Source organism: Rhea pennata, chromosome 8, assembly GCF_028389875.1.
Source record: "Rhea pennata isolate bPtePen1 chromosome 8, bPtePen1.pri, whole genome shotgun sequence".
Taxonomy (NCBI): Eukaryota; Metazoa; Chordata; class Aves; order Rheiformes; family Rheidae; genus Rhea; species Rhea pennata.
The window spans coordinates 30,191,575-30,207,169 of NC_084670.1; the positions used below are offsets into that span (position 1 = coordinate 30,191,575).

At 50.2% G+C, this 15,595-nt stretch overlaps 1 protein-coding gene across 1 annotated transcript in view; it reads right to left on the reverse strand.

The window, feature by feature from the left end:
- Nucleotides 1–15,595, reverse strand: part of CACNA1E (calcium voltage-gated channel subunit alpha1 E) — a 133,549-nt gene that overhangs the window by 116,945 nt on the left and 1,009 nt on the right. The window lies entirely within an intron of this gene.

A 15,595-nucleotide genomic window follows, 5' to 3' on the forward strand; every position in this document is an offset into this window, starting at 1 on the left:
ACGCTAAACCCTCCACGCTCTTCACAGCCCTGGGGCTTTCCAGCATCCTGGGGACTGTGTCCTCACAGGTGCACAAGGCAGGAGGTGGCCCTTGCCACCTCTCCCCAAACCCAGGCAGGCTGGCATGCCTCTGAAAACGCTTCTCACCATGCCAGGATTGCCATCTAGCGGTCATTTGCGCTTCATTGCAGCCCAAACAGCTGTGCACTACCAGTGCATTGCACCAAGATCGCCCCTCCACATGGGCCCCACATCAGCGCATCTAGCCAGGGCCAAAACGCTCGCGATGCTTCCCTGCTGCTGCAGACACTCTGCTTTCCCCAGCTGGAATCAGGGTAGTTTGATCCAAACTCCCCGCCTGCCCTTCCCCTAGGCTTCGAGGTGTTTTGAACAAGGCTTGATGGACCAGAGCTGCACAAAGCCACCGCATACCTACTGCGATCCTCTGCATGGCTCTTCTCTTGCTCACAACAGGGCGGTTGCCTTGGTGCTGCACCCAGCTCACAAGGACACTAAACCACATGAACTCTCCCACCTTCCTGCTGGGTACCACTCCAGCAGGGACCAAAGGGGAGAAACAGCCTGAGAAGCTCCCCAAAGGAAGGGCAATCGGTTAAGCAAATCCTCTGCTCAGCAGGTTCAAGCTGAAGGCTGCGGTGTGACCCCCTCCTCTTGCTAATACAGCCCAGACAGATGTTTTGAAGCCCAGGGGGCCTGGGGAGTGAGGGCAGGCTCTGCTTTGGTGACCGATGATATTCCTAGTCTGGCTGATGGGCTGCACTCATATTAAAAAGGGGCTTCTGGCATCCTACCTTTTTTCCTTTTTTTTTTTTTTTAATAATGCTTTAGCTATACTGAAAAAAAATAGGATCAAATGAAAATTGTCTACAGTGCTCTGGCCAAATTTCAAGTGAGGACTGGATAATTCTGACTCAGAAGCATGTTTATAACTATGCAGGAATAAGTTTTTTCCAGGAACAAATTTATTACCTGCAATACCAAAAGCGTTCCCCACTTTCGAAAGGGGAGCCAAGCCAGCCAGGCAGACTGCCTCCACAGCAGGGAGGCCCAGAGCCCCAGACCCAGCGTGTGGCTCACGGGGGGGCCATGAAGCTGCGATGCTGGTGGAGCAGGTCCGAGCAGCTCGAGGATGGTGTCTCCAGAGGAGGGTACCGCGCTTGGCAGCGGAGACCGGACCCTCCTCCTGGCACTTCACTGCAGGGGTGCCAGGGGGGTTTGCCCAGCACAGCTGCAGCCAAGTAGAGGCAGCGGCTTCTTCCACACCCAAAGCTGATGTGCAGCTATTAGGACAAACCTGCAGGAGGGACAAGCCACAGAAGCCTCTTCTGGCCAGCATCCTCAGCTGAAGCAGACCCAAAAGCACTCCCGGTCCATAGGGCCCCCACTCTCCATCTCCCTCTGAGAAGGCACAACACGCTCCCCACCACAGAAAACGTGCCAACCCATCTCTGCTCTGGAGAACTAACACTTTCCCAGTCTAGCCCAGGACAGGTATTTCCTTTCTGCTAGCAGCTCTCCAGCACTCTTCCTTTGATGGTGCTTCCCACATCCCACTCACCCCCAGGACAGATTGCCTGCCTCCTTAGGAGGCTTGCCTTTCTCAGCACTAATGGCAGAGATGGGGCATCTTCTTGGATAAATTCCTAGACACATCACCCAGGCATGCCTGAGGAGCTGACTTAGAGCTAACAACATCGTGCACGTACAGAGAAAATTGGCAGCTCAAAGACTAGAGAAAAATCAGTAAATTTCATACCAAGCTATAAATTATGCATCCAAATTTAAATAAGTGCCACTATTCTAAACTCCTCTAGCTCATTCACATGAAACAGCCATGCCAGGTGTCACAAAGCAGCATCAATAGAAAAACTTTAAACTACTAAGTTAAAAGTGTAATTTGCTGGATAATGGCATAAAACACACCAGTAGTCATGAACACTGCTGCTTTTAATCACAGAGACCCAGGAACCCAACATCTGATCTCAGCATCTTTAAAATCAATGGGACAGAAATCCTGCAAAGACATTCTTCCATCTTGGGATGGAAGAATAACCCTTGGGAAGAAGGTTTTGGTCATCTGCTCTTCCAAGCATGAGAAGAAATGAGGAAGGGGCAATGCCACAGCAGGCCACCCCATCTGTGCTGCCTGATTCTTGCAGGGCAATGCAAGTGTGATGCAAAGGGGTTGGTCTCCATAGGTTCAACAGGATGGCCCTGAACGCAGAATGGTCCCTGGTCCCCTGCAGACATGCTAGTCCCCAGCATTTGCAGAGGTGAGATGCCAGAGCTGGCTGTGCTTTTCAGCTGTGTTTTTCTCAGGCTGCTCCAGGCAGAGCCCACAGACAAACCCCTGCACCTCCATCTCTTCCTCCATCCCCCATCGCACCTACGTGCACACACGCACAGGCTTCCTGGTGGCTGGTCTGTTGTGACATCCATCTTTACAAGCAAAAGAGAGACATGCTAAAGCTGTCACCACAAGTCACACAAAATTTCAGAACAGAGCTCAAGCTCTCTATATAAACATGCTTGCTGTGCTCACCCCTTCATGCTCTTTAAGCAATGCACTGGCTTGAAAGGCAAATATATTTTAAACTCTTCCCAGACCTTTTGAAGACACCAATAGGAGGTTCAAATACAACATAAAGCCCTGAAGTAGGATGATCCCCCATGCTGCATTGCTGTGCGACTGGAGCATCTCATCCATCAGAGCCACTAACAGTCAGATGCTGTATCTTCAGTCAAAGGGTGATTTAGCAACCAAATGAGTATGAGCTGAGAGATTCGGAAGAGGTTTATGAGCCAGCAAAAGCCTACAGTCCTGGGCATCTACAGGAGCATGTTGGGCCATGCTTCCCACCCAGAAACGGTCAAGGGAGTTGCTTTTTATGCTTAGTCTCACTCTGCTACAAGCAGCCTCTGTCCTCAGCATCTGGCTGTGCTCATCAGCCTCCCTACAGGCTTTTTCAGTCCTTCGGGCTCTTCCAAAAGCCCAAACTAAACCCAACAGCACCAGAGGTGCTTACCCTTCTAAAACATTATATATTCTTACTCTTCTAGAATATAAAATATAGATAGCAAAGGAAAATAGGAAATTCAAAGCTCCACACATCTTGGGACTGAGGTGACTATGGCTTTCCTGTTCAGCACGCTGCCTCAAAGCTCTATCCACTGCTGCACAAGCGCAGGGTTTGTTGACAGCTCGGGCAAGACCACCTCTGCCCCAACCCACCACAGCCAGTAAGCAGGGCAGCAAAGTGGACACCACTTCACACCACTCATGCCCACCCTGCCCCAAGGCTGCATCCCTGTGCACTGCAGGATGCCGATCACACATTGGGGGAAAGGGCAGTACCTCCTCACATGCCAGCCCCAGGACACTGGCAGGGAGCAGGCAGGAAGCCCCCCACGGCAGCCACCGCTTTGCATTTTGTTGGGACCATCTGCTGCCTAGCTCCTCAGCAGCACCATCTCCCTCTTCATCAGGGTCCCGCTTGGCACTGGGAATTGCTGCCAACCTGGGGCACTGGCTGCTCCTGAGCTCACCACTCTCACCCCATCCTGCCTGCAGCAACCTCACGCGAGAAAGAAAACTCCCTTCCCTGACCTGCCCCTTCCCAGCTTTCCTCCTCCCTAGCAAAACCCTTTCTGCACTGGAGATGGCCAGCAACTGTCACTCCTTGGGCTGTGAGGCTTCACAGCTCAGCTGAAGAGGCCCAAAATAATCACCCATTAATAAAGTGCCTGGAGTGCCCTGCTGCTTTATTTAGCCTTGCAAGGCAGCCAGTAATTAGCATTCACAGCCACATCCCTGCTGCTCCCGGCAGCTCACAGCAATCCCACCTCCTGGAGAAAGCTCTCTGCCAGCCCCTACATTTCCACTGCGCTCATGAAGTCCCATCTCTGAGTCACCATCCTCCAAGGGGCTGCATGATGTATCCTACCAGGCTGTGGTGCAAAGGGCCAGGACCATCACCTCCTGCCCACAGCCCCACACCAGCAACCAGTCTGCACCGGCAGCCACCAAGCTGCCAGTACCCAAGATGGTGCTCTTGCACCCTGCCTGCTCTCAATTGGGTCCAATCCAGTCCTGGGCACCACAGTTCCATAAGGACAGGCTGAGTAGAGAGGGTCCAGAGGTAAAAATTAGGGAGACTGGATATCTCAAAATACCTGCCATGCCGGAAGAAGAAGGGTTGGGCAGCCTAGAGGCAGCCAAAGAAAATTTGTGCCAGGGAGAGATGCCTGGTTCCACCCAGGAAGGTGCCCCAAGGTGCCCCAAATGCATGGGGCCACCAAGCACCACATGTGAGTGAAGACAAGGAAACTGCTCAGAGCAGACAGCCCCACAGCCAGCCTTAGATGCTCAATGCAAGAAAGCTTATTTCTAGACCAAAGGGCTGGATAAGGATTGAAAAATGCATTGTTTCAACCTTCATGCTACCCAGATCAGAGGGAATCCCATACCTTCTCCATCAGCATCCTCGTGCCCCACTTTGCCAAGTATTATCTTTTGCCAAAGCCAACAAGAGATTTGCTTCTCAGATCTCCTTTTTCTCCTCCCAAAAGGCAGGCAAGCTTTGGCTCTCCATGCCCGAGAATCACACTGCAGTCTCTTTGATCCTGCATTTGCGTCAAACACAGCAACCAAGAAACCAGCAAGCAAGACTAAGGTGTCTCCTGCCTTTGGCCTCTAAATAACCTCAGCAACAAAAGCGTGCAGTTGGACCAGAAAACCACTAATCCCGTCCTCAACGTGACAAAACCAAACTCACAGGCTTAGCTTTGTCAGAAGCAACCATGCTTGTCTGCTAGCAAACAGCGAGGCTACAGTAAAAGTTACATTGTCAGGACAAGAGCCAGAAAGAGATGGAGCTGTTGAAGTCTTCCTGCAAGTCTGAACTTCCACTGAGCAGCTGATGCTCAAAGAGCCACAGCGGCACCATGCCTGGATTTCTGCCAGAGAGGAGATGCTGCTTACATGCTCCAAACCTGCAAAAGAAGAGGCCAAAGAGCAAAACCTCTCCTTGAAAGCTATTCAGTGATGGGAGGTGTGAAAAGCATCCCTCTTTCAGTTCCAACAGACAGTCATCAGCTAGAGATCCTTCACACAAACACCCGCACAAATCCCTGGAGGAGCATGGCTGAGCACGTCTGAGCATGTCTTGTCATTTTTTGTGCAATTCTTCAATGGGAAAAAGTTCATTGAAAATTTGCTACACTTATTTCCGCTTGAGCAAACACACAGATGACTTGCAGCATGTTAGCCACTGTTTTACCAACTCATGAACTGCAGTGAAAATAAAGGTCACCTCCACGCAACTCCAACCAGGGGAAAAAATTGACTTGTTTTGTGTAAGAGCTCATGAAGCCGATGCGTGTTTTAACAACGCAACATCCATCGCACTGGTATGCTCCAAGTGACCAAGGAAGCTGCTTCCTGTCAAGCAAACCCTCCTGCACCTGGTTAGCTTCAGCCATGAAAGATCAGCCTTGTAACGCTGGCGCTCTCAAGCTCTCTTTCATCGACAAGACGATGCCATGCCGATCTCCTGCCGCACTGTAACCCCGCAAGGCTGAGGGCAGGCACTGACGTGTTTCCCCCCTCTAAGAGCAAGGAGCCTTGCTGACGTGTGTAATCAGCTCAAAACTAACCAAACAACGGAAACCGCGTGGTTTCGGAGACCCGCGCACCCGCAGCACTGCGCCGAAAGGCTCAGCGAAGACCGCGCATGAGCTTCTCGATCAAGCGTGCCCAGAGGCGAGTAAAGACAAGAAACGCGTCTTTTCTCACCGAGACAGACTCCCTTGATGTTTCAAAGGCTGCTTTTGGAAACCGAGCACCTAGCTTGAAGACTGCTTTGGTATAACTTCAGAGTTCACTTTTCAGACGACTTTTCCAGCTCTCAGGCAGAGCAAGTGGGCAAAGTCAGGCATTAATGTTTGCCAAGCACAACTGCAGCAAATTTCTTTGCAACCCAGAAAAGGCTGACAAGTACAGAAGAAGAGGTCGCAATCTTTTGGAAGAGGTAGAATCAAGATTATTTTCCACACATACATAAACTAGAAATGTCACCATCTATTGTGTTTGGTTGTATAGTTACATAGAATTGCAATTTCCATGATAAAAAAAAAGAAAAAGCCTGCAAGGGAGCAGTTTTTCTCAGGACAAATTGTGCACTATTCCTCACAGCTGTTTTTTCCAAATTTTCCAAAACTTTTTCCAAGCTTGACAAATAATAGGCAATCAAGAAAAATTAAATAAATGCAATTTTAAGTGTGTTAAACAAGAAGTCATTTTTAAGACAAAAAGCATTGCACTTACTGAAAAATGTTAGTCTAGTTGGACTAGATGACCTCCTGAGGTCCTGAATTATCCTATGTTCTTATAATTTAAGTATAAGTAGCTTTTTTAAAACTATATTTAGAAACTGTGAATAATAAATAGCCTGAACCATACGCACTTCAGAGGCTGGAAAGTAATTACCTTGGGCTGGAGCCTGCTTGGGAGAGGCAAACGGATTAGATTATTCCAGTGGAGGAAAGTGGAGAAGGTGCAAATAAGGGCATTAAATATCACAAGTTTCTTTGCATGCATGCGTACGGAGCTCTTTTACAGACCCTGTCCCTTCAAGAGCTGCACCGGATCCTGCACACAGAGCATGACGTGGGGAAACGATACAACACTAGGAGTGGCTGATACACCAGAGGGCTATGATGCCAGAGGGACCTCAACACACTGGAGAGCTCGGCGGAGAGGAACCTCATGAAGTTCATTTAAGATAAACGGTCCTGCCTCTGGGGAGGAATAACTCTGTGCAGCAGGATAGGCTGGGGGCTGACCTGCTGGAAAGCAGCTCTGCAGAGAGAGACCAAGAGTCCTAGTGGATAAACAGTTTGAACACGAGCCAGCAATGTATACTCATGACAAAGGTGCCCAATGGTATCCTGGGCTGCATCAGGCAGAGCTTTACCAGTAAGTCAAGGAAGGTGATCCTTTCATCACCCAGAGACTGTTGGGACTCCATCCCTGAAGACTTTCAGAACCTGACACAGTGACATAGTCCTGGGCAACCTGCTCTAGGTGACTAAGCTTGAGCAGAGAGTTGGACCAGATGATCTCCAGCAGTCCCTGCCAACCACAACTGCTCTGTGATTGAGCCCTGATCAGCCCCAGGCCAAGGGAGAAGCTTTCACTAAAGGCTGATCCCTGGGAAGCACAGAGAAAACACACAGAATAAGCAGCCCACATGCCTCAGCACAGGACACAGCTTCAAAACAGACTGAAGATGTGTTAATGAAGCTTTCTGACACCACTACCAGCAGCTGAGATGCCAGCAAGGGAAGCAATAATAAGATCTGCCAGGAAGCAGTGACAAAAAGCTAGGAAGCATCTCCTGAGCTGAGGCATCCACTGGAAGCTGACTTGTCATCTGCATTCAGCAACTAGTTACTAATGAGCTGAGCTCCTTGAAAGAAAGGCCCCAGCAGTGTAGAAAGGCAGGGAGTGACTAACTGTCCTTGGTGCTGGTGGATCTCCGAGTGCTCCAGGGTCGATGCCCACCTCCCGGAGACCCCTGTTCTTCATAGCCCTTGTGAGATTTACAAAGTCTGGATTCCTCCAGAGTGTGCCAGAAATCCAGACTCCGAGGCAATTCAGGGGAAGATATTGCTATTTCTGTGCTACTGTTAGAACAAATGGAACTAAAGTTGATCTGGCTCAGAAAACAGAACTTTCTCCCTGTGCATCAAAACCATGATCTTTATTGAAAGGAGCAAGGGGAAGGGAAGAAAGAACATGGAGGTTCAAGACAGATACCTCAGAAATACACCACTGTCCAAAGTCAAAGGCCAGGTTACATAACCAAAGCTGTATTTCATTGCACCCAGTGTAAGCAACAGACTTAGCACATCCATGGCCCTTTCTACCAACTGCATTTCTACTCTTCCTGGGCAAGACATGAGCAGGGAGAGTCATCCCAACAGAGAGACCCCCCACTAGGCTCTCAGAGGTTAAGTGCTTTGCCCTGGGTTGCACAGAACTTACATGTTAGATATGTACGCATTTCCCCAAAGGATGCTCTGAGGTACCCAAGCCCCAGCTTTGCCTGTTACTGACATCTTAGGGCCTTTATCTGCAGAGTTCCTGGTAGCTCCTGCCAACTGGTGTTGGATCAGTATTTTTCCTCAGCACCCAAAGGTTCTATTGGGCAGTCCAGTTGAGATGTCAGAGCAACGGAGATGTCCGAGCAGGAGCACGCAGTGGTGGAGGACATGGCTAGGCTACCTCAGACAATGACAGACATTGTAGAAGTGCTAGAAAAGAGTCCTCTGCTTCCAGAGCAGAGTCTTGGAAAGAGGGATTAGGAGAGAGGGTGGCAGGCCCTGATAGAGAAAGGATAGAGCATAACGGGCTGGAGAACAGGAGAGAGCCCAAAAGGCACCAGTAGGTGAGCAGAGAAAGCAGAAGGTGATGATGCAAGTTGCTTAGTCCCCAAGTGGGCTGGGTTCTATCATGCTAAAGTCACAGCTGTATTTCCTTTAGAAATGTCATTCAGCGGCGAAAATTTCACGTAAGAAAAAGAAAAAATGTCCTGGGACTTTGACTACAAAGAACATAGCTTACAGATTAAGGCTCTAATTGAGAGGAGCAACGGCTTGCTCCTCAGAGCTCTGCCTAGAGTTGTTTGCTGTCTTTTTCATTTCACTGAGCAAGGAGGACTTGCCACAGCAGGCCTGGACCATGCACCAGCCCAGCAAGCAAGGTGTGAGGCCTACCAGAGCCTGCCTCAAGCCTCCCGCTAAGCATCACCAACCTGTAACACTCTGTGCTCCAGAAAGGCCCTAAAACGGCAATTGCAGCCTCCAACTCAGACACGACACCTCCAAGAGATGACCTCCACCCTCACAGTTGCTGAGGGTTCACCTCTGTACAGAGTGAGGCCATGGAAAAGTCTCAGACACGCACAAGAAAACTGCACAATCCCAGGAGCTAGAGCTTTAAACTCAGCGAAGCAACTCAAAATCCAGTCACAACCAACTCTGAGTTAGTCAAAGGACAAGGCATCAGTGCACAGTAGTCAACTCCCAGCACCCCCTGCCAGTCTCAGGAAATGACAGAGCCCAAACAAGGCTGGCTATGTGACAGACATGCACAGGAAGAGCTGCACTCGCCGACTTCTTTGCAACTACCAAGACATCACGAGAATTTAAAAACTATACCAGGGATCTGGTGGATCATGTTCAGACTGAAGTTTTCCAGTGTGTAGCTCTGAGCCAGAAAGGACTGACAGGAGAAGAAAATACACCATATATTTTAAAGTATGTATGTAGAAAAACTCAACAGGTAAACTAGTAGAAGCCCCACAGCCTCAAGCCTGCACACATCTGGCCACTGAAGACACTAAAGGGCCCTTTAATACACACCAGGTCATACCCCTCTAGGTGTACATTAATATGAACCAAAAGAGGCATTCTAAGATTAGAGGATTTTCCAACACTCCCCCCAGCCACAGACCCTCCCTGAGAACGTACAACTTCAGGAAGGTGATGAGAAGCCAAGGCAGAGCACACACAGGCACAAAGGCAGCTCTGTCCTATGACAAGACAAGAGCTCCACAGCCATCATACTGAGCAGCTAGGGAAAAAAAAAAAAAAAAAAAATCAGAGGCCTGTGAGGAGGCTCCTCCTTGCCTCCCTCCTCTGGCAGTCAGATGTCCAGGTTCAGCTCCTTGGAGGCAGCCAATGCCCAGCTGTTCCTGCACCAGGACTGCTGTCACATAAACAGCTTTCAGGCACAGTAGCCATCCCCCAAGGAACTTGGAGGTGTCCCCTGTCCCCATCAGGGCATATGCGGAATCTCTCCTAGTCACCTCCTCCTCCACCCCTCAATCCCATCTCCCCACACTGCCTCCGCTGTGGGACAGTGCAAGCACCATGCAGCCTCCTGCTGAACCACACATGGGAACCAATCCAGGTGAGAACAAGCCGCTGAGAGGAGGAGGAAGCAAGGCTGCTTCTTGCAGCAGGGAGGCAGTGTCCACCAGTTCTCAGAGCTGTGCCAGAAAGACACCAGCATCTGTGACACAGGTTCAGCAGAGACATCTTGCAGGAGCCATCCTGGGGCTTGCCCACTCCTTAACAGCAACAGGGCAAGGAAGGGCCGAGGGCAACGGACACCAAAATAGCCTTGGTTGCACTGCAGCAAAACCAGCCTCAGCCAGAGAGCACTTCGTGGGCGATGCAAAGGAGCAAGGCACAGTGTGACATATGTGATCATGCCCTCTCCCAGAGGCTGCGATGCACCGACCCGAGGAACACGGTGCAGGCGGGGGACCGAGCTGGGCTGCCAAGCAGCAGCTCTTATTACTGACCAAGGTCAAAACGATGCCCGTTTCCAAGAAAGCGATAGAAAAATTAGAAACCAGGAGCGAGCAGCGAGCCCAGCGCCCACCCTTGTCTCATTCAGCTCTGGACATGGGAAGTTGAAATTCAGCTTCACTTGTAATCTGGGGTGCAGTGTGCATGTAACCAGGCACAAACCACCAAGTCACAGAGCCACTGAGAGCCTGGAAACACACACACTGCATTTCCACAAGTTCTTCTGTTCTCCTTCTTCCGATACAAGTGCATGTAGCCAGATGACGGTAATATTAAGCTTCTACCCTGACACACTCCAGGTGGTCTGTATTCCAGGTACAGATCAGAAGTGAGCAGCAGAAAGCTCTCCTGCCCAGCTTCTCCATGGACCACAGACACAAACACGCTATCAGGATCTCATTGCAGATTCTACCACACAACCTAGCAAGTTTCAGTTAAATTTAGGATGCTGTTGACATTGCAGGACCTATTGCGGGTGCAGCCAGAACAAGTCGGTTGCCATTCCCCAGCACGCTGCTCTGCTAACATATGACGTTTCCAGCTTTGGGGAATCCAGCATCACTTCGATGCAGTACACTGGTGATTTCATTAAGCCTTGGAAGGCACAGGTAGTGGAGCACCGTGAATACCAAATGAGAGGATATGGCTGCAACAGCTTCTGCTGCATGAGCCAAGGAGAACGCAGTCCAAAGACCGCAAGTGGTCTGCCATATTAATCAGATCGCTTGTAACAGCCCTATCCGTTAGAAGTACCACACTGTAACATGAGCAGAATGCACTTTCCACAGGCATCCAAAATATGCCATTCCTCACCACCAAGCATTCGACACTCTAGGACCGAAGTACGGCACCTACTTCTACACCATAACCTCTGCACAGTGCCCTCCTGCACCGAGACCCAACTGCCTCCCCTCCGGTCTCCTCTGCTCCTACGTTCCCTGACTGTCTCCTGGAAATCAGGTTATTTGCCACGGCCTCACTGCAGCTATTACTCCAAAACGAGGGCCTTCTGGAGCCTAAATTATATATGCTAAATCCAACAAATACACATGTATAATGTGGCTTTAAGACATGCAAGGCTAGTTTGGGTTCTGTCCACCAGAAACTGAGGCTTTTCCCAGGCCAGGGACATTTAAGGTGTCTGCCCACCTTTTTTGCCAGGTAAGAAGCAGTAGCAGCTCTGTTTGGGGAAAAAAAAAACAGGAAATTTCCCATTTGCCTGCTTTAACAGAGAAAAGACCTTTTCCTTTGAGTCCACTCTTTCAGCCAGATGTAATCCCAATGATGCTGCCGGGCATAAGAGGTAGATGCACCAACAGCTCCCCCACAACCATATCACCCCAAGCCCCTAAGCCAGAGCAGATACCACTACGCACCTCCATCCCTGATCCTATTGAATGAGCAGCAGGATGGTGGCTAGGGGTTCGATCTAGGACTCCAGAAAAGCTCCCTAGAACTGCACGCCCCTACAAACAAGGTGCAAACTTCTCATAAGAGCCCTGAACATGCTGGTTTAATTCATCGTTTTGGCAAATTAGTAGGTGGACAGAAAAAAGTCTTTCTGGGAGGCCTCTCTGAAGGCCCGACTTGCTCTCCAAGAGACAGACAGCAGAGCACGAGCTAGACAGAGTCAAATTGCCCCGCCAGGTTGTTCCAACTGCAAAGGAGAAGGCATCGTGGTCAAGCCAGCCATCCTGCTTACACTCACATCACACGAGCAATCTGCTCTGCTTCAAGCTGTGAAAACCCATTTTCCAGGCTCCAGGTGATCTAATGCTGTTTTGCAGATTAAAGATACAGGAAAAAGCCCTGATGACCCTTAGGCATCACCATCCAGCCCAGCAGAAGACTGATGATAGCTTTTCCAATTTTCTGATCATACCCTCCCTTGCACAGGTATCCAACACTTCATTCCAAGGCATGGAGAAACTCCCTTCCCCTCATTTTGTAGCATCCCAGAAGGATAGCTGGTATCTTTCTGCTCCAACCGCTTGTTGATTCCCCCTCCTGAATGCCCACCAGCACCACAGCCACGCTGCATACCTCCAGCCATGCGGGAAAAACAGCTGCAGGAAAACAGCCCCCGCTGATAACTGAGCTCCACACTCGGCCGCTCTCACCAGGAGCTTTAGAGCCAGACCTTTCAGATGAAAATCCCCAGGGCAATTCATTGCATGCCCGCCTGTGAGATAGGCCCTTTTGAAAATTAAATCACAGGGAAATTGCATTACAAATAAAATTATAGATAAGGAAATTAATTTGATTTTTCTCCCTCACATGCTATCCATCTAGTTCCAGGGAGAGCCCACAGCCACAAGGAGACTGTCTCAGCACTGCATAAAGACCTTCGGCAAAGCTTCTGGGTGAGCATCACTGGTTTACGGCCCCGATGTTAAAGCGGAGTCTCCAGTATGTCTTTTGCTGGCTGCATGTTTAGCCCCTCTGGCACACAAGGCTGCACTGGTCCCAGAGCCTGGCGTCCCTGCAACAGCAAGGGCTCCTGCAAAGCTCCAGCACCTCCATGCAGGCAGGCAGCTGCTGTAACGTGGCTATGGAGCTGTGGATATAAGGATCTGCAAGGAAAGAGTCTCTTGGCCAGATCCCAAAGAGCAGTGAGCCTGGGCTGGTAAAGGGAGAATGGCCCCCCAAGGTGGCATTGGGAAGAGGTTCCCACCACATGGCCTCTGCTTCCCAGGATGCAGGGGAGCAGTGGAAGAGGGAAGATGTGTGCCACAAGTGAAAAAAAATTCTCCATGAGAAAGGCTGCCAGACCAGAGGAAAGGGAGACAAACACCAGGACATTCCCACCTGGATCCAAGGCCACAGGGAGAACTGTCCAGACCTCCCACCTAATCTCAGCCAAGGCAGGAAAGCAGAACCTCCTGGTTTTTAAAGCACTCTGAAGTGACCAAATCCAGCATCCAAGAGTTCAGGAACAAAGATGGCTAAGAGCCCCCTGCCTATATCAGCCCAACACAGACCTTCCCACCTCTTTTCCTGACCCTTTCCCAAAGCCCCCATTCCCCTCCTCAGCACATGTTCCCTCCACCAGCACCACAGAACGCTGCCCTGCCCAGCACGATCCACAGCCCTGATGACCCTTAGGCATCACCATCCACCCCAGCAGAAGACTGATGATCACTTTTCCAATTTTTTGATCACTCCCCAAAAAGCCCAAGCACTCCAAATTAGCAGTGCACTGACCCGGACGCTCTGATGCAGCATGCCATGTCTAATAGAGGGGCTCACTGCTCCTTCATCACCCAGGTATTTTACAAGAGATACACTGTGATTATTGCCAATAACAGTGTTAGGGGAGTGACTATTTCCCCTCACAGAGAGCTGTTCTGGACTGGCAATACTGTCCCCTCTGCACAGCAAGGAGCAGAGGGAAGCACTGCACAGCCCAGGTCACCCCACTCCCGCACAGCCAGGCAGGATGACGGTCCCCAATCCCCACCCACATGGTGGTACTTGGACCCTCTCGGCCTGGGAAAACACCTGATTAATAGGCACACACCGCGATGGCAGAAGCCAGGCACAGGCTTCTGCACATTCCCATCGCACTGAACAAGGACGGAAATATCAGACTTTGTGCTTGAGTTACTGCTAGACGGAGAAGCCGACAGCGGTGAAAGGGGCACATCCTGCACAGCGCGAGCAGGAAGGACTCCGGATTCACATCCCTGCAAAGAAATAGAGCTGTAGTCATCAAGGCAGCTAATTAGCGAGCAGCCGTTAGAGGAACTTGCTACACCAACCGACAATTAACGAGGCCAGCCCTCCGCTTCCTGCCTGTCCATGATTTATTCATCTGGCATCCCTAGCAGGTCGCAAAAGATAACAAGGCACTAAGCACTTGCAAAGCCCATATGTCAATTTATTTCCCCTGCACAGGGTTTCGTGAGTCACTCTCCCAGCGCTTCCCCAGGTTCAAACACACAAGCTCGAAGCAGAGAAGGCTGGAGGACGCCTGCCGAAGAACAGCTCAGCTGGCCAGCAGCATCACAAGTTTTATTGCAGGCAAAGCCTCTCACTGGTGCTTTATCATGCAAAGCCCCTCAGAAAAAAAGCCAAGCACTCCAAATTAGCAGTGCACTGACCCGGACGCTCTGATGCAGCATGCCATGTCTAATAGAGGGGCTCACTGCTCCTTCATCACCCAGGTATTTTACAAGTGGTACACTGTGATTATTGCCAACAGCAGTGTTAGGGGAGTGACTATCTCCGCTCACAGAGAGCTGTTCTGGACTGGCAATACTGAAACCGTGTATTCTGCAGCAGCTTACCCTGTCTTTGAGTAGACACAAAGGGAGAAAAAAGTCTCAGTAATTTAATTGCAAGATTGAAGTATGTAGCTGCAGCTTTAAGTGTGTGGCAAGCGCTGGGCAAGGGAGAACAACCCATAACTTGGAGCTGGGGTTTTCTTGCAACACCAAGGCAAGCTATGGAAAGAAGTTAACTATATGAATTAAATGAATGGCCTTAACTCTGCCACACACTTGTTCTTTTCCCCAAATGCACCCAAAAGCCCAGCTACAAGCAAGGCAAACTCTTTCCTAGCTGAACATCAGCAAGCAGAGGTGAGCAGCGTTCTGCGGTGGCCCTGGTCTTCTGCAAGAGAGCTGCTCATCAGGCAGCAACTGGCAGGGATGGGATGGAGACACCCCAGTGCAACATCTGCAGCACAACACAGGTCTGCCCCAGTGCACACCAGCAGCTCTTCATACATAAAGGCAAGACAGATAGCCATCTGGGTCTCTTTTACAAGGCACTGGAAATGAGAAGACGCGTTCTTGTCCACAACCCCACGAGTGATGCTGTCATTGTGGTTCTGACACCAATGTGCAATCTGTCTCCACAGGCATCATCTACTAGCTGCTGTTGGGGTTATGGTCCACTGCTGCCCACAAGAGCTGATGTGCATCAGCTGTCATGACAGTCCACCACCCAAACAGGATCAGCTAGAAGCTATTAGCCAGAAATAGCTCTGCCTCCTCCTTCCTACACGATTACTCTCCAATTCCCACCTCCGGCAGCTGCCACTTAAGTTGTTCCTTGACTTAAATTGCCTCAAGCCTTCAGTGGCAGACCTTGGAGAAAAACTTTGTAAAATTTCTCAAAGCTACCCACACCACTAACAATCTTCTTGTTCAGGATTTAGGGATCCCCCTCATTTGCAGAGGCCTTTCTG